This window comes from Apis cerana, linkage group LG16, assembly GCF_029169275.1.
Source record: "Apis cerana isolate GH-2021 linkage group LG16, AcerK_1.0, whole genome shotgun sequence".
Lineage (NCBI taxonomy): Eukaryota > Metazoa > Arthropoda > Insecta > Hymenoptera > Apidae > Apis > Apis cerana.
Window position 1 is genome coordinate 2,485,650 of NC_083867.1, and position 26,571 is coordinate 2,512,220.

The 26,571-nt window shown below is 36.9% G+C and overlaps 1 protein-coding gene and 1 long non-coding RNA gene across 3 annotated transcripts in view; one reads left to right on the forward strand and one right to left on the reverse strand.

Annotated features, from left to right (window-relative positions):
• LOC108000231 (uncharacterized) overlaps window positions 1-26,571 on the reverse strand; it is a 305,633-nt gene that overhangs the window by 140,777 nt on the left and 138,285 nt on the right. The window lies entirely within an intron of this gene.
• LOC133667493 (uncharacterized) lies at window positions 8,346-10,760 on the forward strand. The gene is made up of 2 exons (XR_009833150.1): window positions 8,346-9,936; window positions 10,135-10,760. It is a non-coding gene; the product is annotated as an uncharacterized LOC133667493 (long non-coding RNA).

Genomic DNA, 26,571 nt, shown 5'->3' on the forward strand with positions numbered 1-26,571 from the left:
CACCGGTGTTACGGTACTAATTAATCGTAGCGGAGAAACAAGTATATCTCGAGATAAGATCTGGCAAAACATTCTCTTCGAGGTTCGCGAACCTGGGCCAGAAACCAAATTAGAATCGGGAGTATAATATCGACGATAGATCGAGTGGAAAAGGCTGAAACGAGCGAGGATCAACGAGGACCAATTAGTAAATTAAATGCCGTGTCGCTATCCAACTATACAGGCGTGATTTCTTAATGAAAATTAAAGCGTAACAAAGGAGCAGTAACGTGTTACATTTGATTAAATTCGATCAAAATTTTTAGTTGCAACCTCTAAATAAGAGCCATTAGAAGAGTGGAATTCTTTAAAATGCATTATTTTGAGATATCGCTTTATAAAGTAATATTTAGTAAAAACTTTAAATCGCTATAACTCTGAAGATAACGATTTCCGGTTAACGAGTGAAACATCATTAGAAGCGTGGAATCTTGCTCTTTAAAACGCATTTTTGTTTGTTCTAATACGCTCATTGGTTCCCGAGATATCGTCGTATAAAGAAAACTCGAGAAATTCTATCGAATTCTATTAAAATTAGAAAAACTTTAAACCGCTATAACTCGGGAGATAACGACTTCCGGTTAACGAATGAGACATCATTAGAAGCATGGAATCTTGCTCTTTAAAACGCATTTTTGTTTGTTCTAATACGCTCATTGGTTCCCGAGATATTGTCGTGTAAAGAAAAGTAATTTTTCGACCGTGAAACTCGTACTCGAAAAACTCTATCGAATTCTATTAAAATTAGAAAAATTTTAAACCGCTATAACTCGGAAGATAAGGATTTCCGGTTAACGAGTGAAACATCGTTAGAAGCGTGGAATCTTGCTCTTTAAAACGCATTTTTGTTTATCTCGATACGATTCTCAGTTCTCGAGATATCGTCGTGTAAACGAAAGGATAATTTTTTTAATCGTTTTTGCCTTCCTATTCCAATCTCTCCTTCTGATCAACTCCAGACGCGATTCTTGGAAAAATATATACACAGAAAAATACGGACTATTGAATCACGAGTCTATTCGTGATCTTTTCGTATTATTTACATGAAAATTTTAGTCTCATTTATGTACTGTTGGTTGCAAAAACTATATATAGAACTATATATAAAATTGTACAATTTATCCTTTAAATGGTCATCACGTTATTTGTTCGTCCAATATAAAATAATCGTCGACACGATGCAGGACAAATTGGGCGAAATCTATGAATCATCTCGGTATCGTTTAGCTCGATCACGGAGGGCGCAAGATTTAAAGTAATTGGCCATCTTGCTCGTGCCATCCAAGTCCCCCAACAACTCCGATGCTCCCTTATTTACAGTTACACAAGTAGAGGGTGCAATCGAAACCAGTAATAACCTCGTTAACGTCCAGCTTGACTTGCCCTTTCTTTCGCTCCGCCCCTTTCACTTGTCGACTTTCTCTCTTGTCCCAAGGGGGAGGGCCTCGATGCTGTTAACGTTCGATAAAATTGATACGTCGATGCGGCGGAATAGGGATGCGTTCCTTATCCATCGGGTGTCTCTGAATTACCGCTTACGATTTTCATCTTGAAATTTAATCCTCGATCGAATGAATTTTTTTTTTGCCAAGAGTATTCGCGGTAAATTTGATTTGAAAATAAAATTAATATCAATCTTTCCCAGAATTATATTTCCTCTATTTTTACAACGATTGCAACGCCGAATGAAATTCGAAACCCGTAAATTCGAATTCCGATACAAAGATCAATTTTGCTCGTCGATTTAATCGGGAAACGTCAGAAGAAACAATGGCTCGAGATGTCGAGTGTATCGTGAAAAAAGATGGAGATATTCACAATTGTCAATAATTTCGTAGAGATGTAATAAAATTTACGAAAAGTTCGTAGAACGTTTTGATCCGTGACATGGACATTTCAAAACTGTTCTTCTTCAACGCGACATAAAAGGATTAAAACATCAATTATTCCTCGTATATAGAACGTGCAACATCCCGATTCAACAGAGATCCGAAATTAAAATAAACGCGATATTTATCATTCACCTGGCTAGGAATAAACACACACACATATATATCCATAATATATAATATTTCCAACCGTGCAATAATCCATTTTTATAAAAAATATTCCGACAAAAATAAGAATAAGATAACAAAGATATCAGCCAATTTTCCAAATCTATCTCATAACATCTCCGATTCAAACTTTCACGCTCATCACCACCCGAGAGAAGAGAAGAAAGAATCTCAAAACGAAGCCAGAGAGAGAGAGAGAGAGAGAGAGAGGGAGAAAAAAGGAGAAAAAAAATCTCGTCGCGAATTTCATTGGACAAAGAAGGCCCCCGTGCAGGGATCGGGGCGAAAACGAGGGGGGGAAAGGGTGGAGGGAAAAAAGGCTCGTGTCCCGCGGGTGGAACAGAGCCAGTAGAGAAATCAATTAGCGAGCAGGCGCGGGCAGAATTCGGTGACACGGCGTGTACAGTTTTCCGGAGCCGAGGCTGCACGGAGTTTTTCCCACGGGATGTCGCGGCTGCCTCGCCTCCAACCCCTCAGGGGGAGGGGAAGAGAATTCCCTTCGTGTGTGTACAGTCACTCCAATCACGAGCCATACATCAGTTTGCCGTCGTTGACGAGAAGAAACGGGGGAAAAGAGGGGGGCAGGGCCGAGAAAAATGTCCCGATTGTGAAAGTCCCGAGGGGATGAAACGGTGACACGCCACGTAGACTGCTGCGTATCCTCGTCCTCGCTCGCTCGCCAAAGTGATAGATCGCCTCATAATTTTTGTATTTACTCTATTTCCTTCCTCTATTTTCTTACTCGAACGAACATCGACGAAGATATCCCTCCACACGTGAAATTGTACGTAATTGGCTCGCATAATTAAAGTTTCTACAAGCTTTTACGGCCATCCTTTTGCGATAAAATTGTTGCTTGCGCGGGAATTATTAATTTTCCTTCCATTCGTCGTCTCGTGGACAGAGATCGAGGTCGATAATGAGGGCAAAATCAGAGATCCTCCGGGGGATAAGAAGAGGGTCGCTCAGTCCCCCCTTCCCCTTTACCCCATCTGTCCCTCTGGCAACGTACCAAAATACTTTGTCTCCGCGATTTGAAAAATGGTAGAACGTGCTAAATTCCCTTGGAATTTATTCACGATCCTCCCCCTTTCCTCGTTTTACCATCACGGCCCATCAACTCGACTATTTCACCGTAAACATCGACGATCGAGCAAGGTTTGAGTAAAAATTGTTATTAAAAATTACCTAGTCGAAAGATATTTTTCTAAAATATGCCAGAAGGGATGTTTTCCCTCTGGTTCCTGTTGAAAAGTTTCAGCGAGCAACTGATTTCTGTATCGGCTGACGGAATGATCAACGAGGAGGAGCGCGATCGCGAAACGAAATTAAAAAGTTCACGGAGATTCTGGAGAGTCGGTAACGAGGGAAAGGTGTCTTCGAGCAAACTCCCCGGGAGGGGAGTTCGCTAAGTGATAGATCACGAGGGCTAATGCGGCCTTCCTGTCACGAGGAAGCCCCAAAGAGGAATTCTAATAAAAATTTCGGCTCCTCTCTCCTTCTCATCTCTTCTTCCTTTTTTAACGGAGGCGAACAAGCAATTCATACGAATGATTGCAGTTTATAAGATTGGAAAAAGATTATACAAAAATTAAATTGACGCGTTGATTCGTTTCGTGTTGCGCCTGAATAGAATGCACACTACGAGTATTTCGACGACACGTCTCCCCTCCTCGTACAATAAATATTAATTAATCGATAATTAATTGATAAAAATTAATTTACAATTTATAAATTGACGCACAAAGATATATACGGAATATTTTGTTCATTCGTCAGAATACGTCCAATTTTTAAGGGAAAAAAAAGACATTTATTAATTGACATTTTTATCAGGCGAACATTTAAAAACGCGAACGTGTAAAATACGGAAGAGGAAATTTTTCGAAACGGGCACGTTTTTCCCCGAACCGAGAGTTATCGAACGACCTCCTCCCTCTAAGTGGGATGGAGCGAAGTGAAATTAGCAACGAGGGTAGACACGCGGCTCGCAATACTCGTCAGATATTCCCACAGGCTTGGAAACCGAGCCCCGTGTACCTTCGATCAAGGCCGATGGCGGGGGAGGGGGGAGGGGCGCGCGTTTTACAGGCGAAACGCGTTAACGCGCGCTAAGTAATGGATGATGCACGGGGGAGAGGGAAAGCACCGTTTATTTTCACTCGAGAACTTTCGCTAAATAATTCGGGTCCCGCCGAATGCACGTGTTATCGCAACGCGTCCAATTGCGAGTGAAATATCGAGCGAAATGACTTGACGATAAATCGAGATGCCTTCTTAACAGATACTCGTTTTTTCTTTAATTAGTGGTATACTTTAAGAGAGGAGTAAGAGTAAGAATATACACATATATATTCTGTATAACGTTTTTGAAAAGAGAAATAGTCACGACGAATTAAAGAGCGGAGTTTCGCATCATTTCGCTTCGTTCGTCTCCGATAAATGGTCGAGAATTTTCTAATCGGTGTCAACGCGATCCGCAATACGATACCGACGATCGATAAGGTAGGCAGAGATCGTTCTGGCCGCGCGAACGAGCACGAAAGAAGCAGGGAGGAGAAAAAGGAGATCAGGAGGATGTTGGCTCGATTTCTCGTGTCCCGTAAGGGGGGAGTAGGGGGGAGTAAAGTGCAATTACGGAGGAAAGAAGGTTCGAAATATGCGGGACAAGTGGGTGGCGAGTGGCCGACGAAATTCTGGAAACGGGTTAAAAGTGGTTCGTGCCTCTTCACAAGGATGAAAAAGCGGATACTCTCGAGGGAAGGGGGGACGCTTGTCGCGTAATTTGGAACACACTTTGCGAACGTGGATACGTTCTATGGATGCGGAACACTGTTTCTCTCTCTCTCGCTCGCTCGAATATTCGTCACGACTTTTTCCTCGACTCGCCAACTGGCAAACGACGCGATCGCGTGTGCTCGCCCATGACAATTTCATTCTAACTCGTTTCCTGATATGATGCGTGGACACAAAAGTAGGATTAAAAGTTTCGACTCGAAGATTATGTAATCGAATTATTGTTTCTCCCTTTTCTTTAATCACAGATCATTTTTGTGTTCTTAAAAAAAATCATCGCATTTCACGACACGTGATTTCCTTTCATATTATTTTTGAAACGAATATAAATTGTTCTATGACACTCGAGCGTATCGTTAATGGAATTTCCCCAGAAACGTCTCATTATTACGTATATAAATCAAAAGATAAAATCTTTTTACTTGTCAAAAGTCAGATTGAAATATAACGTTACTTTGCCTCGATTTGGTTTTGTCTTTTGTTCGACTTCCAAATGTTCAACAAACCAAATATATCCAACAATATATAAATCCTCTCATAACAATTCTGAAAAATATTTAAGATAAAAGGAGAAAATTCAAGATAAAAACATCCCCTCCAAACTCTTTTGGACTAAATCTAATTTCAATTTCGCAATTTCGGTAATTTTCATTGGAGATCTTCGATTATTCTTATTTATCGATCGACGAGTTTTTAATTCGCTGCATTGTGTCTCCTCTTCGCCCGTGGTTTCGCGATTTTTGTTTTCGTTTCCAATCCTCTCTCTCTCTCTCTCTCTATCTTCCTCTTTTCCTCCGCTATTTTTATGCACGGCCATTTAGCGAGGAAATTTGTCGGACGGTGAAATATCTCTTTTGTCCTCCGGTGCGACAGGCGGCTCTCGATTATTTTTCCATCGCCCCGCCAGCGATGCTCGCACCACGAAAATCTCTCTGATCTCTTCCCCTCTCTCACGCGTTTTCCCACCACGAAAAGTCACGAAAAACTTTGGGAACCCTGTTTACCTCCGTGTTTTTCTCCTCGAGAGATTGGCTTTTCAATTAACTCGTGACAACTTGGAAATATAATACATTCATCTTTGCGATTAATACATTCTTTTTTCCTTGTTGTTTTTTTTTCTTTTTAGTGGAGTTTGAGGAATTCTTTTAAATAATTGTCCCAATTGAATTCTTCCGACTTAGAGATGTAGGTGTGATAATTATTTTATTTATGCGGAATAATTTTAGCATGGGTAATTTTGGAACTAATTATACAATTTATGTTATATAGGTTACTCGAACGGAATATATTAATGATTCTTTTTATATAATATAGTTTTTGAATTGGAATAAATTTATTCCCAAAAGAAAAATCAATCCCGTAAAGATAAATAAATAAATATGAGGATATATCGAGTATCAGTTAATAGTCACGTGACGGGTCGAAATTCATATCTTTCATAGAATATCGCAGGAACGAGAGATTTTAATATTCACACAACTTTCGTTTCATTAAACGAAATATATATATAAATTCCTCGAACAAGCACGATTTTTTCTCAACTTTCCTGTACTTATTAACGAAAAAATATAATAATAATAACACGAGATAATTAATTACGAGTTATAGTAATAATTACTTTTCAATATCTTCAGATAGAAATATTTTCATCCTAATATATTTATTATATATAACAAAATAAATCTCCAAATATCATCTCGCTTCGACTAAACTGCTTCATTAATCATTTCCAATACTTGCACTCTTCGCGACAGTACAGCGTCCAACGCTGTTTACATACGCGGTATCCAATCGAAATCCTTTCATTGTTAATACATCATCCTTAAACTCTCCCGTCGATTCACGTTTCTCGCAATTCCACTATTTATATTCATTCCTCTCGCGACAACGTTGTCGCGGCCGCCGATAAATTTCTATCGATCCCCACTATTCGCTCGTCCGAGCGTAAGCTGAGTGGAGGGGATAGTGGAGGGGATAGTGGTAGGAGGGAGAGGGATTCGCAGCTTCGCAGGGCACGGCAACCGTTCCACACGTGGACGGATCAATCTAAATTCGCATTATTGGCGAGAAGCTAGGCGCGATACACGGCTACGATCCGACACCTAATACGGGTAATTCCGGTTTATTAGGCTGAACCGCATTAGGTTTCCGGTTTATTAGCTCGGATACCAAACCTCCGCGTCCATCGTTCGTAACGAGAACGCTCGTTCTCGCGCTCATCGATTCGGCTTTCTCCACGGCTCCACGTCTCCCCCCTCCTCACGCTCCCTGGCCCGGTTTACTTCATTAATTCGACCGTTCCAGTTTCCGAATCTCCTTCCCCCTCCACCTTCTTCGTCCAGACCGAAGCCAGGCCTCGAGAACCCCTTTGAAACCGAGACAAATCGGATTCCGTGGCGGGACACCGGCAATTGGCCAACTTTTGCGACCGTCGTACAATCGTATAGGTTCTCTGATCGGACACCTTATTGCGATGTAACGTGTATTACCGATCGAAGGTAATATCGAATATATGATTGAATGTTGTTCTATATATATACACATATATGTTGTGAAAATTTGTACGAATGAGAAGTGGCAGCAATCTCAATACTGGTAAAATTAGGATTTTGGAAGGTGTACGGAGTTGGCATTAACTCGTTGAAAAAGTTAGTTAAAAATTTCGAATGAAGTATCAAAATAACGTTATTCGTAAATTCGACTATCAAATTTTACCCATCGCTGATATATTATTGAAAAACGGATATTTTGAGAATCGTTGGAAATTAGTGGTTAAATCCAGCGTTATTAAAAATCATAGTAGAGAATCCATTCGTTCTAGAAATTAATGAGGAACGAATGAGTTATTAATTTTAGAATGAAATGCGAAGAAAATTTGGTTTTCAGCCGGATGAATTTTTCAACTCGAGCCAAGTCGAGATTAAAAAAAAAAAAACGAAGAGATCGAGGCTGCCGCCGTTCGCAACGCCATCTCCTCGTGATTTCTTATTTTAATTATCCCAGGGCTCGCGTGCAGCCTCGTCAGCATGTTTCACGGTAAACATGAAACATGGCTCGATTGGCGTGCGTTCGACCGTGGCAGAAGCCTGGCAAGTTGGCAACCGAGGGAGCTGGTTTCGATTATAAATTGAAAAACGAGGGAATTGCCGCAGCGTCTGTACACACTCGTGTCTCTACCATCTTGACATTTGAGTAAATTCGCTCGATAGGGAGGGCAATCAACGGAACGATGTGCTGGAGCTTTTTTCTCATTTTGCATTCAGTATTTGCACACCATTACATTTATTGATATAAATTAATAATTAAGTGGATTAAAATTTCTATCGTTTATCACTATTTTTACACGATTGATAATTGATACAAGTAAAATGTAGTATCCGATAAAAAAGACGTATTGCCATTGAATCTATATTTCAGTATAATTACACGTAATTACAATATATGAAAGGCACTTTGAAATTTTCTGCTTGCATTTTTATTCAAATATTCTCTTCCCCCTGTTTAGAAAATTTTCGCAAAAATAATTCGTAAATTAAAAAATAGATTTCAACATCTTTCCATGCATACTTGTCGAGGCGACTTTGAATTTTCCGTAGAACGATTCGAAGCCTTTGATCGCGGAAACGGAGACGTTCTTTCTTCTAGCGGAACAGCGGAACGATTTAGGCCCTCGAGCGTTCCCCAAATTCCACGAGGAATTGCTCGCCTCCCCTTCCGCCTCGTTTCTTCCCGGTAACTCATAACGAAATGACAGACTGACTCGTCACCATCGGCCCTCTCGCCCCTCCTCCCGCCTTCTTATTTCCCTCTCGAGCCTTTTCAACTGCCATCTTTCTTCCTCCGTCTTTTTCGCGAAGCTGCCTCCATCTTTCTCGATCGAGAGAGAAGCGCGATGCTCGTGAAAGAGAGTGACGCGAATCTCGGTGAACGATTCCTCGTCCGGCAATTCGAAACACGACGCAAGCTGTTGTTCCATAATGATTTTTACGGACGTTGCATGTGTAAAATTATTCGTGCGAGATAAGTAATATTGTGTATATTTGTGTAAATTATTATTTAGAAAGAAAGAAACAATTCAATATTACAAACACATGGATTCTCATCAAGATTTCCAATAAGATTCTCTCCAAGGACCTAACCTAAAATTGTCTACGTGTGATTTTTAATATTTTCGACGTTAAAACTATCCAGAACCTCTAATAGAGACTAAATAACATCTTATAATGTACAATGAAGATATTATCTTAATAATAGCAATACGATTTGAATGTTCGACGATATGTTTTAACTTTAACGCGTTTTCTTGTAAATTCGAAATGTGGGGCCGATCGCCCCTTTTTCTCAAAAGTGCACAATTCGTCGCAATTTGTCGATCGCAAGTTTGGTCGGGCGCCTTGAAGAGAAATATCGCTGGATTTCTCTGCCTCGAACGAAACTGCTGACAAGGTGAAGAATTTCGATGGCTTACGAGCTACCAGTGGACTTGGCGCAGATCCGTTTTGCGAGCCAGAAGAAAGGAGGAGGGAGAGGGGGGAGCGCTCGAGCGAACGGAATATTTTTCTCGCATAGAATTAGAGTACATGGATGAGAGAAATTATTTTAAAATGAATTTTAAAAAAAATTTTTTGCAATTTTGAAATAATGTACAAATTTTCGCACTATTTATTTTTCATGGTTTTGTTTATTGTATATACTTTACATTTCCGAGTTTCAAATTTTTATAAAATTAATTTGATACTTAAGGTGCTCTATTTTTTCAGGTAGCTGAATTATATAACTATAAAGAATATTAATTGTTATCGTAAAACACGTTTAAAACTATTCTAAAAATCACAATTTATTTATTGAATTATAAATAATTTAATTTCAAATGTAAAGAGATGTGACAAAGACAGAAATATAACATAATTCACAAACATAATTCACCCTTTATGATATAAATGATCTACAACAATCGTCGAATAAAAAAAAATAAATAAATAAAAGGAAAAAAATGAGTATCAAAAATAAAAGTGCAAAAAATATCAGGAAAAATGGAAAACAGGTAAACGAGTGAAGCATCAAATTACTTCGAAACTCGTTATTATTCGAACCGATTGCATAGAAAAATGAAAATTCCCCGGGACGATATATATATATATATATATACCCGCGTGGTATTTTAAACCGGGTTGTGACATTTGAGACGACATGTTGAACCACTCTAGTCGAAAAACAACCCATCGTCGGTTATTGTTTATAGGGGAGGGGGCCAAAAATACCGAGAAAATACAGTTCGACGATGCAAGAGAGGGGAAGGAGAGAGCGATTTGGCGGCGTTTAACGACTGCTTGGAAAATAGAATCACGCAAAGATTTGCATAGAGCTCTATGAAGACGTCGTGGATTCTAAAATATTTTATCTTTCATATACTTTAGACTTCAGACTTCAACTTGTTATCGTTTATTTTGGATAAATTGTTGATACTGTGTTCAAGAAATAGAAGAATCTTTTCTTTTCTTTCTTATTCGATTTTTTGATGAATGGAATTCGAAATTTGAAACATAAATATCTAACTACGACGATTCGAGAGCTTTTAATATGAAGATCGTGTTAAATAAAGGGATAAATAGATATCTCTCAGCAAATAAAACTATTCGTTCAAGTAATATTTATTACGATATCGCGTATGAAGATATTGTCCAAATCAGAGAAGAAAAAGGAAAAACATTCAATAATGAAATATAGCGAAGGAAGAATGAAAATATTCAAACTATATACACGATACATGAAATAATATTACGATATTTAAAGTCTCTAATCAACCTTTCTTTAATTATTTATATAAAAATTGTAAATAATAATTATATTTTTCACTTTTTCATATTCTTTCCTGCCTCATTTTTCGCCCTTTAATTTTCCCTCCTTACTATCTAGTCGCCTCACACAACCATTGTTGTTCAAAATCCTCCACACACGCTCTCTTTCTCTCTCTCTCTCTTTCTCTTTCTGTTTCCAAATAGCACCTCATTTTTCGCTCCACTTAAAACTCGCGTACGTGCGTCGCCTGCGTTTCAGATTGTTCCCTCGGTCGCGTACAAACGCGAAAATTGCGAGAGACGTAGGGACACCGGCAGGCAGAAGTCGAAGGTAAACGCCACCACTGTTCCCGAATCGCGTAGACGTAGGAATTCGCGAGTCGAATACCGATGAGAATGCGCGAATTTTCGGAAAGAACTCGTAAAATTACAGTTTCTTCGTGATAGGATAATTAAGAGACCGAAGATTACATCGAAGGTAATCGCTATCTTTCGAATTTTAATATAAATCAAATTTTATTTGGACATATTTGTTTTAATATTTCAATGCGTAATTGAAACCTTGGCAAAAAGATTAAAGGAAAGAAAGAAAGTGTGCATTATGATCACAAAAAATAATTAATTTAGATAATTTTAGAAATAAAATATTTGAATTCTAAATTTTCTATTATTACCGTGTGCTACTTATTTTAACATTTCATTCTCTAAAAAAGAATTCTACTAATAATTAGAAATTAATTCGATACATTTTATTTTAACAAGAAAATCTGAAAGCGACGTTCCTATTCCGCTGTTCAACGATAATAAAATTATTAAAAATATCTATCCTTCAAAGGAAGGATCATGGATTATTATCAAGGATTTATAGTCGGAGGACATCTCTATGGCGCTTGCGTTTACAACACAATCAAGTACAAGAGGCAGTAAAGTTTGGAACAAGGACATTAACCGGGAGACGAAGATGGCGCCCAGGCGGGCGAAGATAGTCGAAGCCAAAGTGGCCCCTTTGTGGCGAGATCGGGAACAAGATGGTCGAACATTTCTCCGCCGGTCAACAGGGGGCGTGCTGATCGTTTTGGGCGCACACTCGTCGCCGTGGCGCTTTCTCTTCCACGCTATTTCGGTCTGCCAAAAATAATACGATCTGTCGCGTTGTCAGGCGCCGAAACTCGTTTCGAATTCTCAGACACACGAACTTTTTTTCTTTTTTGACGGCGTCATCGTTGAAAATTTCGTGATGAAATGGCGATAGTTCGGCGTCGGATCAAGTTTTAGCGACTTCTCTTAGGACTTTGATCACTTTTGTTTCAATAAGAGATATATTTAAGAGCGATAAGAGAATTATATTTACATGATCAAAAGAGTATTGAATTGAAATCGTTTCTTTTTTTATTATTCTTTTTCATTTAATTATGCATTGCACGAAATTGCTCGTGAATCTTTAATCTCTTCTTGGTATTATTCACATCGAGTTTGTTTATACATGGCGCACAAAGAGGAAGGGAGGACTTAGCTGACTGAGAAGTTTACCATGAGATTGGCCTAATCGGTTGAATTATGAAGATTGCCGCTTTTCCCCTAATAATCTAAATGGTAGCCGCCTACGACCGGATGATTTCTTCTAATTTTTTCAAGTAAGATTTATTGCAAAGAGGGGACGAAAGTTTTAGAATGTATAATCCAAACAGGAAACAATATATCGAAAATTATAATATTGCTCAGTGCAAAAGATAAAATATTAAATCTAAAATTTCTCAAATACATTTAACATTTTCCCAAATATTCAAATTATCTTTTTAATATTAAAAAACTAAAATTGTAAAAAATATTTTAAAGTTCCTGCACGATATTACATTTTTTTTAGCCACTTCGATAATTCAGAGACCGCTGGTTAGACATAAACCACGATGAGAGACAAATCTCGAGGTTGAGTACAAGTGGCATAGTTTACAAATACAAGCAGCACTCGACAGAAGAAATTAATTTAGACAGAAATTATACGCATTTCGTGGATATCTCGGCGTCCACATTTTTCGAGATAATCACTTATACCTGCTCCCTTTCATCTCGCAATTATCAAACGCGTATTCAAGCGATTTAGTTTATGTATCGAGGGAGCCGCGATAGAGAGGGAGGATTGAAACATTCACGGGCCGCGCGAGAATCACGAGGCGGTCTCGGCCGTTATCCGGGGGGAGAGGAGGAGTGGGGCGGGCGGGTGGCTATCTGGAAATTCGAACACGACCGGTGAATATTTCAATCGAATACCGAATATCCTTCGCCTCGATTTACCGTGCGATCCGTGTACGCGCCTCCTGAAGGAATTTTAAAAATTCAGACGACGTGCCGCCCCGTCCGGGGCACCAAGACGGGGGCAAAGGAGGTGGCTCGTCCTCCCCTTTTCGAGCTGCCCTCTCGACCGGGTCTCGAGTATCGATTCGACGAGGGCGCCAGGGGGAACGAGCGCTTTAATTAGGCTGTTACGTGATCAACGATGAAGAACATGCGAAGATGCCCGCTTAAAACGCGAATCCAAGTTTCGTTCGCCACGAAAGTGGCAGCCACTTGCCAGCCGAGCGATCTCTCTCTATCCCTGTCTCGTATACGAGTACTTTCTGTTCTGGCATGTGACAAGTATCGATAATGAATAAAAATCTTATTTTTTTCTTATTCAAAATTATTATCAGATATTTTTTTATTAATTATTCGATGTATCGTATCGTACAAATGTATGTCATGTACGTGGAGCGAATTGCGAATAGAGAAACGATAATTATATTTGAAATATTGATATAAGTGACAATGTAAAAAAAGAATTCACAATTTCTAAAAAAAAAAAGTCTTTTATTATTCTCAAAATAAACGAATTCTTTTTTTTATTTTTATCTATTTGAAACTTTTTATATCTCTCTCTATTCGATTGTTTATCGGTATCTAGGAAACGATATTTAACGGCATCTGGCTCGAAAGAGCGCACTAATTCAAACGAAGAAAGCGTCTCTAATTGATGCATGGATCGAACGTGAGAATTCACGGGGAAGATCGCGTTCTTGGCTTCATTGTTCCTGTTTTTCACGGTGGCCCAGACATGGATTCGAGGGGGATGCCGGCCAGAAAGACGTACGACACGGGTCGACGAGAACTATACGGCCGTCCGCGCCTCTTCCAGTCACTATTATTAGTCCTAATAGACCGTATGTCACAGGGAAGACCTACCTCGCTATCCTCTTGTTCGCGATGCCGGCCGAAACGACCGTTTTAAGGAGAGCTACGAGAGAAATAAGCGAGCTTCTCGCCTTTAATAAATGGGGCACCCTCTGTGAAATACCGATGAAACCAGTCCTTCTTAAAGTCCCAAAGAATTTATCGTAGTTTTCGAAATTTAATCTCGAAATTACCAAATTTTTACAACGTATACTCTAATCAAGAATTTCGACCGATTGTAAATTAACAATTGGACGATATTATATAAGACAATTATATATATTATTTCAATTTAAATTGCTCAAATTCAAATTTGTATAAATTAACTTTTATTCGTGCTTTTTAATAATGTAAATAATTTAAACGAAGCTTTATTCAATTATTTAAATTTTTTGAATTTAAATGAAATAATGGCTTTATTGTTTATTTTGATAATAAGAAGATAAGAAAATATATACATTACAAATATTTAGATGGTGGAATAATGCGAAGTAATGAAAAAATAAACAAAGGCTTTCGTATTAAGTTATTCAAATTCTTAAATAAAATCGAGCCATATTAAGATAAGAAAATAATTATTTAGATAGTAGAAAAAAATTTGAGAACATAATTTTACTTTAAATGAAAAAAAAAAATACCAAAGATTTTATTGTATTTCGTATTTTTCAAAGAATTCATTTTCTAAATCGAATTGAAAGATAAATTCGTCACGAGAGGCAGACGATCTAAACGATCCATTTTAAAGCGATCCAGATAGGACGGGACGAGGAATATATTCCGTTAAAGTTCCATGTCGCGTTAACGTCGATCGAGGTTTCTCAACGTATTCCTAACTCCATTAAAACGTCTCGGTGTTCTTTGAAAGTGCTTTGCATAAAGTAGAAGTCGTCCCCTTCGTAATGATGATCGGCATTACGGCCGCGCTCCCGCGCCAAGGATTTCGTCAAGTTATATTTGATTTAATTAGGGGATATGGGGTTATAAATCGTCGAAACGAGAAACGTCGCCGCTTAATAAGTGCCTGTATTAAGTAAGTGCCACGATATTATTCACCGTCCTTTCTCGATTAACGCGAAACGCGGAACGACAATGGTCGAGGAACCGTTCGTGAAACAAATTTCAGAGAGAAATGAAAATTTGAACGGTGCACGTTTCTGCGATTTACGATCGAGTGATTAAACGCAATCGTATGCACCTTGGAAATAGTCGAAACGAGACTACATTTATAGCATTTTCAATATTTCTAATCTTTTAAAGCTATGTTTTAGAAAAAAAAATCATGTGATTATGAATCAATTTGATTTTATACGTTAAAATAAAAAGATTGCAAGTATATGTATATATAAATAAAAATATAAATTAATATAGAGAGATTAATATAGTTATATTAATATAATTGATAAAAATATTGGGAAAAAATTAATAACTTTAATATATTTTTATAAATTTAACAAAAAAAATGATATTTTTCATCCATTTATCTTATTGATCTATTAAATTAAACACGATTTAACATGGCGACCAGATTCAGCAAGAATATAAAAAGTATTTATAACAAAATATCGTTGATCATACCTGTGCTTTTGTATTTTGTATTTTGTTGCGCGCATTTCGACTTGTTTGTTTTTCTGGTGTGTTAAAGACAATTTATTCGGACAAACAGTAGCTGAATTCAAGAAACTTGATTAATTGTAACAATATTTCATTTAAATATTTCTCAATCTCCATTCACAAAAATTCTTCAATAACAAAATTTTATCATCAAACAATAACTACTTATAAAAATATATTTTATATCTTGTTAAGACACGGATTAAATAAATAATATATTTATATCAATGCTTATTTATTGCATTTCACACTAATTAAATTGTATTCAACAAATATATAATAACCTAACACGAACTTTTCGATTGTCTGCCATGACACATTAGATTGCTTCCTCATCTATATCTCACTCGTCATACGTTCTTAAAATTCATGCACGGTCTCATTCATTCTACTCACATTGTTTCGAGTCCAATCAAAATCTAGATAAATAATTCTTCGCGACCAATCTTAGCGAAGAAAAAATTTCCCCAAATACCATTATTTTCAAATCGTGCAAATCCACCATTTAAATTATTCCATCTTGTATCGTTACTCTCGTACGAACAGAAGCAAAATTTCTCACGTCTTTGGATTAATCTGAGAGAAGACCACATCCAAGCAGCTCGAATCATCTCGGACAAAACACAATTATTAATCCGAAAGCGGCGAATCTCACATCCGGCACGTGTCTCCTTCCCTCCAGCCCTCTTCCAAAGTGATTCGTCATCGAACCTCTCCTTGGACCGGCGATAATTTCGTACGGTAGAGGTTGGGTATCGGTGGAACGTCGCGGATCCGACATTATCGTTGCATGATTTAGGTGGCTCCGTTTTCACCGTTCGTGGAAATTTAATGGTGGTGGGCGGACTACGGTGGTTTAATGGAGAGAGGGCGAGAGTGGATAAGTTACACGTGGCTAGTATTCCACGCACGCGACCGCGGAAATAGATACGCGTGAAAACGTGCACGAATGTTCGCGGAATCGGCAGGGATGATAAATGTACCGGGACTAATGGCGATCAGACTTGGGTATGTTGGGAATGTTTGATATTATTTGAAATGTTATTAGAAATAAATATATACGTACAATTATTAGAAAAAGAATTAATCATTTTTTTCATATTTCTTTTCTTATTTTTTTTAGATAACCTTTATGCAAGTTTGAAAAAGAATTTTTTATTGTTTATGGAAGTGAATGAAAAATGTAAAGGAAGTTTGTTTCTTGATTTTTGTCGGTAAGTCTATAATAAAGATAAAATATAAATTTATGAATGCATGATAATTTATTTTCTAGTTAATAGATAAAGGGTACGATATGTTAGATGGTTTTATTATATTACATTATAAATCTAATATTTATTATATAAATAACAAATTTAATAAGTAATAAATTATATTATATAAATTATAATTATTTGAAATAATCAGATGAAATAATTATTTCTGACAATTTGAAAATAATATCGATTACTAAGTGTTTACAATTCTAGAAAATAATGTCACCAGAATGAATTTTCAATCTTTTTTGTTTATACGATACACAATTCTGTCAAATTTGAAACGAAAACATAACGAAATGATATATTATTTATATAATAGATATCAAAAATTAATGCTTTAACAAAAAAATTGAATTAAATTAAATTATTCTACCTTTTTCCCTTTTTTTTTTTGATATCAAGCTAAAGTAAAAAAAAGTTTGTTACAGAGGTTATTTTAAGATAGCCATTCATTTACTTTAGTGCATCCTCTTAAGGTTAATAAACGTTCCTCTTTCTTTCGACGTAAAAGAGGCGCGAGTTCCAAAGCTGTCTAAATATAACTTTACTGCCGACCAACACGAAGCTTTAATCCAGCGAGTGATTTTTCTTTTAAAGCGTCACAGAGGCTGTTTCTTTTGCCTGATTTTACTGCCTTTTAACTGGCATGCTTCTAATATCCTAACTTCGCATACGGCCTTGCCTCATTACTCGTCTGCACTCTAATAGTTAAAAGTTGGACCTACTTTAGAAAAGACACATCCTTTACCCTAATTCGCGAATCAACATTTTTAAGATATTATCTTTTTTAAACTTTTATCGAATTTTCTTATATAAAAAAAAAAAAACAAAATATAATAGCTTTATTATCTAATTTAACTTATTCGGTATATTTTTAAATATATATTTTAAAAAAAATGTAATAAAACTTTGAAGAAAATGATGTCATAAAAATTATATAAAACGAAGTTATATCTCCTTTATTTTTTTCTTTGTTTCAACTTTAATAACTCTCTATAAAATTCTATTTTTAGAATATAAATTCCATAATAAATATGTCGTAATTCAACAGGATATTAACTTTTGAAAACAAAAATGAAGAACAGAAAAATACAAAGAAATTTTTAAAAAGTAGTTTAACCCAATTTTCACACGACTTACACCAGACGTTCAATATGTAAATGAAAAGACGGCCGAGGGATGAGGCGTGTCTCATAACGACAGATTCTTCTTCCACCCTTAAACGCCTAACCGCGATGGCAACGTGGCCGGTACACGGGATTACACGGTGTAAGAGGGTGGCTTGAAAACCCTCGTGAAAGCTCGACGGGTGATAAATAATCAGATTAATGAAAAATATTTTCTCGTCGCGTTCCACGTTTCGATCCGCACCTGATCCCCTCGGGGATCGTGTTTACGCACCCTACGACGTGAAAGCTTTGTTCTTTTAGCGACACGATTATCTCGACGTTACTTAAAATTTTGTTTCGTCGGGAGATAGATTATGTTTAGAAGAGGAGAATGGTAAAAATAGGAAAACTGTCTTAATTCCATGAGAAAAAAAAATTTTTCTTTTTTTTTTTTCTCATTGGATCGTGATGTTATTTTATCTTATTGGTTTTCCTTATTCTGTTTTCTCATCTTTTCCATGTCGAAGGATTTAATAATATATATATAGACTGTGAATTTTTGTGTAAATATTGTAATTATTAAAATTAATTCGATGTAAATAAGTTCTAAAAAAAATATATATATATAGTATAATGATGTATTACACATTAATTTTTTTTAATTAAATACCAATTTTACTATTTAAAAAATTTGGAAAAAATTATTTTTACGTAAAATTATTGATATTTTGCAAAATATATTTAAAAAACATTTCCAATTAATCGGTGTTTTCACATTTTTAGCACACTTGTGTGTAATAAATACATATTTTTTTTATTATTTATTTAACAGCCATATCGAAAAGAAATACGATTTCGACTCGACAAAGTGCGCAATCTGATAATAAGATTGCAGTTTTCGACTCTTTGGACGATAGAATAGAATGAAAACACAGATTGCTCAATGGAAATCGATTGGTTTTCGAACGGATGACCGAAATTCGTGAAAGCTGATCGCATCGGGTGACCGCCACGCGCCACTCGAAAGTAATTCATTGACACTGATTGTCCCTTTGTCGGAAAAGGTAGGCTTGCACGCGATCAGATGACTCTCGATTTCGAATTCTTCCATTCCTCTGTTGTTTTTGACTTAACCCGATAGTTTTTCGATATCGTCAATCTCTTTGTCATCCTTGTCACTCTATTCCTTATTTTCTGTGTAATTGAAATCACAAATAGACGATTTATTTCTTATTTTACGATCTTACATGTTTTAGTAAAAACAAATATTCCGTTTCCACTGTTTCTAAATGAAGTGGTATATTTCCATCATTCTTATCACTAATAAAAAATAAATATTTTACAGAAAGTAGTAATATGTGATTAATCTAAAACCGCATCTTCAGAAAATAAAAATTTGATAAATCTTTCCAAGATCATCCATACGTTTCCCTTTGATACTCTGCAATATTTGTTCCAACCATTTTTTCATATAATTCGTATTTTTCGAAATAGCTATCCAAACTTACTATCCTGTTCGTTTAATTTTTTTATTAGTTACAATTGATTTTCCAAGACCAAAAAAAAAAAAAATTACAAAAAAAGATATTTAATACTCGTATCCTTTCCTCTTTTACGATTGATGATTGAGCAAGCTCAATTCGCAATCGAGCGCGAGCCATAACAACAAATTGATTTCTCTATTAAGCAACGTTTATCAACCGTTGTTTATTTATGAAACGCGCACTTCATGATCTGATCCACGACCACTGAAACCCTGATACTTAATGACGTGTAACGGCTAATTCGGTCAACGGGTTTTCAACGCTTTCCAAACGAGCGATTAAATCTTTGCGGCCATTGGATGCTATATCGTTCAGAAGCGAAAATTCATCCCCGACGAGCAGTAATAGAATTACGATCCCGATTATCGAAATTATTTTGACGCTGACATTTCCACGTCCCACCTGTCCCTTCCTCGATCGAAAAAAATGTATGTAAATCGTTTTGAAAAAAAAAATCTCCCAACGGGTGGAAACCGTAACGGTCACGATATTACAAATAACTGCGCTTCGAATCCTATGAAAGCGTAACGAAGAACGTAACGAACGCTGTCGTTTCGAAAAAAAATAAATAAATAAAAAATACATCGATGTCAACGAAAAACAAAATCATCGCCATTGCTTTTCCGTTTGGTTGAAAACGTTATGCGATTCACTCTACGCTTCCATTTGGAATACTAGTATGGTTCGCGTGTCAAAGATGATTCTCGTAGATCTAGTCGAAAATTGTCTTTGAAATCATTGCTATGTTTCGTTTCGAGCTCTCGTGTTTGGAATCGTATTGTTCGGTCTAACTGATTTTTATGGAATTATCACGATATATATACACGTGAAATATTAACGGACGATTGAAAATTATTTTATCATTTTTGAAATTGTCCATTCATTTAAAATTTATCCATTTATTTCATCTTCATTTAACATTTATGAAAATTATACTTTGCGCAAATACAAGTAAGAATCATTATATCTTACTAATATCGTCATTTCATAAAATGAATATTCTGGAACATTGGATTCGATTTAGATGACACAAAATTGACTTATTTCTCGAACGAGCAATTTCAAAAATAGCTTCTTTCCATCGTTCCCTTTCTCCTCGTCGATAACGAGCGTAAAATCTGTCTCTGGTAACGTAACCAAAATAGTTTGTCTCCATTCGAAAGAGAAGAAGAACGGCCAAACCTTTGCAATATTCACGATTCTTCTTCCTCGTTTCGTTATTTTATTACCAATATCTCGTTACGAATATTATTGACTTAAACCGCGTATTTAATCGAGTATTCGATAGAGCACTCTTATGATCTCAGCAATCATTATCAAAGAAAAATAATTTTCCATGTATTCGAAGGAACATTTAATTCTGTTGCGGCGAGTGTAGAATAACGGATGCCAGAATAGAAGATCGGAAACAAATGGTCGCGCATACTTAGCGAACGCTTGACTGTGACAAACTATCCCGCATACACGCGAGCGGGAGAGGGAGGGAGGAAACCTCGAAACTCGCGCGTGCGCAAGCAAGACGAGCGAGCGAGAGAGAGAGAGAGAGAGAGAGAGAGCGAGAGGGAAAGAGAGTGCCGCGCTGTTGTTCGTAAATTGTGCTCCGCGGAATGCCGAGTGTCGTCGTCGTCGGGTTTCTTCGCTGTGGTTTAAACCCTTGCGGATTGCCAGGATGAGAAAGGAAAGGGAAACGACGTGATGGGCTATGACGCCAAAGGCAAATTTTATTCCTGTCGCGCATTTATTTATTTTTTTTTCTTTTTAGAAGTATTTACGTACTATACGACATTATACATGTAGTTAATGAGAAGTTTTAATTTTTACCTCTTAGTAATTATTTTGGATTACAAATAATATCTTCGTTCAATTATATTATCGATTCGATAATAAAGTTGAACGAACGTGTTCATTCACAGGATGTTTTAAGTTATTTTACGAATATTCGTACAACGAGACACCGTACCAAGAACGCGTAGATCGAAGCGAAACTCTTACTCGGCCTCCACGTTCCAACCATCCGGAAACCAACAGGAATATTTATTTCCGGATTAGTTGGGCTCCGCGCGGGGGAAAAGCAAACGGCGGAGAAGAATAGGGAACGGCCGTGCTTTCATCGGCCTCGATAGATGGGTCTTAAATATGGAGGATTTGCCGGTGGATAGCGGTGACCAAATTATTTATAGCGTCATAGCGGGAATAAAGCGATTTATATCGCCCCGTTATGAAAAAAAGAGGGGAGGGGAGGGGGATGGCGCCGCTTTTACTCCGAAACTCCATTAATAACGATTCCACGGGCCATCGTAAATGATCACGCTTATTATTTATACACGGTTGCGGGCGGAAGATGGATCTGTTCATTTTTAACGGTGATGCGATTACGCGATTGAAAAATCAATCGATCGGAGGTGGGCCCCGAAATGAAATTTATTGAAATCAATTAAACACGATGAACGACGGAGCGTTAAAAAAAAAGGGGGGGGGAAAGAGAGTTTCGAATCGTTTCGTAGAATACATTGTTACGTAATAATAGTAACATTTGATGAATTTAATAAATAAATATAATAAAGAAAGGAAAATAAATATGGAACATTTATTATCAAAAAAATTAGATTAAATTAAACAATAAATAAAAAATATTACTCCTAATTTTTATTTTGAGCGTTCAAATAGTTTTAAAGTTGTAGGTAGGATCCCTGTGTATGCTCGAAATTATTAAAGCCATCGTTCTTCATTGCTTCCAGCATAACTTGTTCAGGTGACAGAAATGTATTATCCATTATTTCGAGAGAAACATTATCAAAGGTTACGTTTACTGTTTCTATCAATTCATCGATATTATTGGGCGAGGCTTGATGTTGTAGTGACTGCATTGAGTTAAAAAAACTCAAGTTTAATTAAAGTCTGGATCATTTGGTGACTTTTCCATCCATCACAAAATAATAGTAACGGATCATCATCTTTTAGATCTGTTGCTTATCCTGTTGAATAAATATGGCAATATCTTGACCATTTTTTACGAATTGTTGGCAGTATGTTTTCAAAAAACATTGTTTATTTATTTATTAATGTCATTTTTAGTTAAAATTCCTATTTATATATATCATGATTGATTATTAAAAGCTAATGTTGAAACATATCATGGCTTAATAATTTTAGCTTCTATTATATTAAAATTAAGTGGAATATTACGATTAATAATAATTTTTAAGATTAGATTTAATTATTTAAATAAAATTTTAATTATTGATTATTAATTAATTCATTTGGAGTTTTAATTTTAAAATTAATATGTCTAATATGATATAAAATCAATTATTTGTACAATTTCATTAATTGTACATATAGGATTAATAATTACAAGAATAATGACTTTTATAAAATTAAGATTAGATGGTGATTATTTAATAATAATTTCTCATGGATTAAGGATCTTTAGGATTATTTTTTTTAGTTAATATAATTTATGAATAAACAAATAATCGTTTAATATTTATTAACAAAGGAATAATTAATTTTATACCAACAGTATCTTTATTATGATTTACAATATGTTCATCAAATACAGGACCACTAAATTTAATTAGAGAATCATTAAATTTAATTAGAGAAGTTTTATTAATAATTGATTTAGTATTTTTAAGTATTTAACAATTATTTTAGCTTTGTAATAAGTGTTCTTTTTGTTTTTACTATTTCATCTGGAGCGAACTGTCATAAACAAATAAAATCACTTTTCATCAATGTGAATATAATTCTTAAAGTCTACAAACTTTCTCTCAGGAAATATCTTCAATAGACAAAATTCTACGCGATCTTTTTATTTTTTTCTGTAAGAAATGGTTCGATGATGCTTGCTTTTATGGATTTTTCTTTTTTCAAAATTCGAAATAATGTAGATTTGGATAATTGATTTAGAACTCCAATCAGCTATGTCATCTTCCGCTAAGAGAGAATACGTCTAAATTTTTCTTCACAATCTTACTGTATTTACCACAGTTTTATTTATTTTTTCAAAGGATCAACGTTAGCAAAGATTCACTTTGACAATTATTTTCAAAAACTCTTGATATGGTCATTCTTGTGTTTAAATCGTTTTGCAAGAACTGGACTGGAATCTCGATCTTTGCTTGAAAACTCTTTTTTTCATCTTACTTTTACAACAGGTTGATATTCAACCGAAATAATCGATGAATGAAATTCGTAATAATTAGATTAACCTAAAAATCGAAAATAATATTTATAACTATACCGATTTAATAATTACAAGCATTTCCATTTTAATTACAAACGATAATTCGTGCAAATGTTGAATTTTTCCAATTCGAGAATGAGAATGGAACGTATCGAATTACTCATCTTATCTTGCGAAATAAAAACCCTCGCCTCCTGTTGTTTCTTGTTGGAACGGATTGGCGGCGCTGAAGTCGCGCGACTACAAATTTTTATTAGGAAAATTTATTCCGTCGTTATCTTTCATTCGCGACGCGTCCAGCGCGTTGGAAAGCAAAGCAAATGGAAAGCGGGCGAACGCGCTTGGTAAAAGCGCGGAATCCTCGAAATGCACTAGCTTTTAAGGAATTAAATCTGTTCGGCTCAACTCTCGGCTCAACTCGCCGGTCGCGTTATTGTTTTTCTACGTATGAAATATTAATTCCTCGCCCGCCTCCGCGTCTCTACGCGTTCGATATTTCGCCCGCAATCGGCCATTCCGTTCCCAACCGATGACTTCTCGCCCAGTTGCGAACTTTCCATCGGTCGCGAATATATTTGCCGGCAAACCCGTCGAGAGTAATTCTGAATAGTGGACGGTGCATTAGGAATGACTGTCCGGGCGAGCAACACTCGATACAGCGTTCATTGGCGGAAAATAATTTTCGAAAAATAATAATATTTTTAAGGTAAAGAGAATTTATCCTATTTCGACTGCGCTTATGTAAATAATTAAGTCTCGACGATTGTGATTAGAATTCGAAATTCTTAAAAATAAAGGAAATCAAAACTCAAGCTTTGCATTTATAAAATATCGAAATATCATTTATCGCGCAGATCGTTCCAGAAAAGTTCATACATAAGGTTTAATTAAACAGTTATAAGCATTTTAAGTTTTTTATCGACTCGGCGTAAAATTCGATTTATATCGTAACGTGTTCACAAATCATCTTAAATCATCCAATAATCTAACAAACCACGGATGAAAGGTGGCCAAAGTGAAAACTGATATCGCCTAATAAATAACTTGGAAAGTGATCGATCCTTTCCTCGTTACTCACACTCTTATCTCGTTAGCAGGCACAGTTACTGGTGTTCGATCCTTGCATAACTGTGGCAAATTGGCCCACTTCTGTCCAGGGATTTGCTTAACGGCTTGCTTTTCGCGGTGAGAAAGTTTCTGCCTCCCCCTCCCCTCTCTTTTTGCGAGTTTCCCAACCAAACAACACGAGGCGAGGGCGGACGAAAGAAAGAAAAAAAAAAGAGCATCGCGGATGGTCATTATGATGTCGCCAAGAGACAAGGGGGTCGCTTCGAAAGTTTCTTCGAGACGGGTAAACAATTTATCAGGCTGAAAGTGGAAAAAAACATAAAGGGAAAATGGCGCGGCCTTGGTCTCGCGCCTTGGGCCCTTATCGCTTCTGGACTCGTCCCTCGACTTCGTCAGTTTCGACGAGTTTTATCTGCACGAACAAGCACGGGAGCGAGTTGGAGAAAGGGGGAGAGGGAGAAATTGGAAACGGAACGAAAGAAGGAGGCTCGAGAGGTTGGGAGGGCAGGTCGGAGACGTGTCCTTTTTTATTTATTTATTTACGAGGGGATGGGTGCAAAAGACTGCGTTAAAAACGAAACCTCCTCCTTTACTTCAAATTATACGCGAGATATAGATTAATTCTGCGATCCGATAAAAAAACTCTCGTATCGTTATCCAATTTTCTCCTTCCCAACGATAATAAACAATTCCTGCTTGTCGTTGAAAAGAGCCAGTCTCGTCTCTCGCGAGATCTCGAGAGGGGACAGCCATGTGGACCATCTTTTGTCGATTTAAAAACCGTTTAAACAGGGAGGGAACACGTGAAAGGCGACACAATGAAACGAGGCGAGGCTGCAATTACCACGCTCGTTTACGTCGGTGCACGCTTTAATAAAGCGGGGTATAATCGCGGGAGGAAAGGGTGAGCTCGGCGAGAAATGAAAAAGGGAAAGAGCGGGCGTGTCGTGGTCACGGAGGAGCGAGAGAGAGAGAGAGCGAGTGAGCGAGCGAGCGAGCGAGAGAGAGAGAAGGAGGGAGAGTGGTCTCGTTCGAAAAGGATTCGTAATTAAGCGGAGTAGGACGCGTTGTCGCAACGCGTTCGTCGTCCACCGTTTGTCCGCGCGCTTTGATCTCGACACGTGACTCGTCGCGAGACGGCGCATCCTCCCGCGTTTGTGATTCCTTTTCACGCTCATTGTCCGGCGAAACGCGGCCCACTCACTCGACTGGTTAAATTGAGAAAATAACTCGAGCTGCCGCCACTTGGTTCGCGTCGAGCGCTTTTACTCGATTAACCGTGGATATCGGAAGGGGAGGGGAGAGGTTCGAAAATTAACGCTTCGAGCGAGGTAATTTTATTCGAATTGGATTAAAATTATTTTGCAGAAGATTTGCAATTATCCGAATGGTTTAATATATTATATTTTATAAATGATTCCGGACACGGTTTCGCAGTTATCCGATAAAGGTGTTGTATAATGATTAAGTCAGGCCGGCAAAAATAAGTAATCGATAAAAAGATGGAGATTGTTCGGAAAGTGATTCTTTCCAATTCAGGCATCAAAAAGTTCCTCATCCCTCGATGTGTTTCACGACAAGTATCACACGCGATAACTTTCCAATAAATGCACCGATTGTCTACACTGGCTTTATCGCCGTCACGGAACTCGATAAAAAGTTTACCCGACGAAATCGTGACTCGATCACTTCGATCTTCGAGGTCGGGTCAAATATTTTTCCAACTCGAACTATACTTTCGTTTCTTTTAATTTAATTGCGAAAGCTTTTAACAATAATATTTATTTACGTTCGATTCTTTTTTAAATATCGCTCCACCAACAGATTCACGAATAAATATACCATCGAATGGTTTTTAGATTCTTCATCTCAAATTAGACCGTGATCGAATTACACT